We start from the raw sequence: 2,288 nt of genomic DNA, 5'->3' as shown, positions 1-2,288 counted from the left end.
AACTTTATTAAATAATGAGCATTACTAACTTTAATTATCTTATATACAATATTTAAACTCTGCTTTCCTAGATGCATTTCTCTTGCACAAAGAATAGGTGAAAAGTGAACTTATAAAAAAATTGAACCTTCAGTACAGAGACCTAATAAGAATGTGACACGCTTTGAAGTACATATATTCTTTTTTCCTCGATTATATACATCCCTACCCTACCTCCAAAAGAAACTATTTTAAACAAAAGCATGTAATTGATAACTTTGAGGAAAAATACGAACATGATTATATATATATGTATATCCACTCAGCTTGCAAAATCTGCACCCTGGCTGACAGAAGTGATCTCTAAAATTAAAGATTTGTCCTGGAACCTAAAGATGACCATGTAGACATTTTATATAATAAGATATCCACCTTCGTCAGTGGGGTGTATTCCTACAGGTGACATCAAAGTGGTCACCGAGACACTGGTGTGAAGGATTAATCATTTCTGAGAGTAAGACACCACAGTAATATAGAATGGACAATATACAACTTGGGCCATAGAAACAAAAAAGCAAAAATGAGAGACTGCATTCTTGGGACAAGAAGAGTCAGCTAATGTTTCGCAAACACACAAATATCTTTAGCAAATCTAAGAATATACCTTCTTACAGTGCTTGTCTTCTCTGACCTTGCATAATCTTGAAGATTCATATCATGTTTAAAGAAAGACAATGAAAAATATTTCCAGAACCATGCTATTCAATATGGACTTTGTTTTATAAGCTACGAGAAGAAAACATGGTATAGAGAAACAAGAAACTAGGGTTATTTTTTGTTATTTAAAAAGAAAAATGAATGCCTTAGGTACCTGTTTATACAATAAAGATGGTCACATTTTGTTTTATAGCTGAGAGGCACAGGACTTAAAAAGAGGAAAAGAATTATGGTAAGATGTCACTGACTCAAATCAATATCATTGTTTACCCTCAATAAAAAGCCCAGATCCCTTTACCCTATACATATTATTACATCTTTTAAAATGAAAACAGAGGATGGGGAAGGGGCCACAGAATGTAAAACTGCTTAAAATGCAAAAGCTAGGGTTTGAGAAGCGTCGTTGCACTGACTGGAGTCTTCAGTAAAACAATATTTTTCTAAAGGAGCAACAAATCCACCTTCATTTTTTTCTTTAGCTTCTTTCATCTTGTTTTCTACTCACAAGGTTTTGCTTTTGTTTCTCAGTTTCCTTCCATTAAGAGTTTTATTCAACATAACACAATAAACTGCTATTTAGAGACCATAATTACAACATAAAAGATGTTACGAGTTAGAACTTACTAACCAAAGATTCTGGTCTTTAATATTTCGCAAAACAATGAAATAAGGCCCCATCTTATGTCTGGTTAGGAAATAAATTTCATTGCAATCAAAGAAATCCCCCAGGTTGGGATCAGGTCATTTGGTTGAGTACAAAATTCATGAAAGTTCATATGAAAAACTGCTCTAGAAAAGGTAACTTTAAAGTGCTTTGTTTTATTTTTGCTTGTGTTTTACTTTGTGTTGATTAGAGAGAGGCACAAGAAAAAATAGTAGGAAGGGTGCTATTTCCCCATCCTTCATCCCCTTCAACTGAAATATGAGTAGTCAAGCTGCTCCCAGATGTCAACCCAACTTTTCCAATAGTTAAGTCAATTTGCATTTTCTTGCCCTTGGTTTTCTTTGTTATTGAGAGAATCATTCATTTGTCCCATTTCGTCATCATAAAATAAATGTGATGAGGAGCACATTCTCCAGGCCTTGTCCAGGAATCCAGGTAAAGATTTGGCTTATAGAAAAGTGGTCCTGTTATATTCTAATTTCCAACAGTTATACAATTTCTGCATTGCAATGATCTGATGTAGGAATACCACCATAAGAAACCCTAAAATGGGCACCATAGGGTATGCTCCAATTAGATATCTTTAGCTTAAGTTATTCTAGGGTCTTGCCACAAACAGAACAAAAATGCCAGATGTAATAAGCATAATCCTTTAAATAGCTTTAGTTTCCTTTCCTTTTTAAAACCTGTGGAAGTGCCTCCTTTTGCTGCCTTTACTCCTAGGATAAAACTACTCATGGCTTCTGTATAATAAGAAGATTATTGCATTTATTAAAGTCTGGGCACAATTATTGTCAAGATATGGGGGAAATATCATGGCCATCTTGTTAAACCAAACAAAACACCTGGAAATTTTCAAGTAAGATTGACTTACATGAAACATGAAGACAAGCAGCATCAGAAAACACAGATGCCGACATTGCCTCTA

General features: G+C 34.3%; 1 protein-coding gene across 1 annotated transcript in view; it reads right to left on the bottom strand.

Annotated features, from left to right (window-relative positions):
* Positions 1 to 738: 738 nt before the first annotated feature.
* Positions 739 to 2,288, bottom strand: part of PLEKHG1 (pleckstrin homology and RhoGEF domain containing G1) — a 93,993-nt gene continuing 92,443 nt past the window's right edge. Inside the window, exon 17 of the mRNA XM_011362687.2 lies at positions 739 to 2,205. The gene's annotated coding sequence lies outside the window, so the exon portion shown is untranslated. The remainder of the gene's footprint in view (positions 2,206 to 2,288) is intronic.

The sequence above is a fragment of the Pteropus vampyrus genome, unplaced genomic scaffold (genome assembly GCF_000151845.1).
Source record: "Pteropus vampyrus isolate Shadow unplaced genomic scaffold, Pvam_2.0 Scaffold78, whole genome shotgun sequence".
In the NCBI taxonomy this organism is placed as follows: Eukaryota; Metazoa; Chordata; class Mammalia; order Chiroptera; family Pteropodidae; genus Pteropus; species Pteropus vampyrus.
The sequence above is the reverse complement of the archived record's forward strand: the minus strand, read 5'-3'. Positions and strand labels throughout refer to the sequence as shown.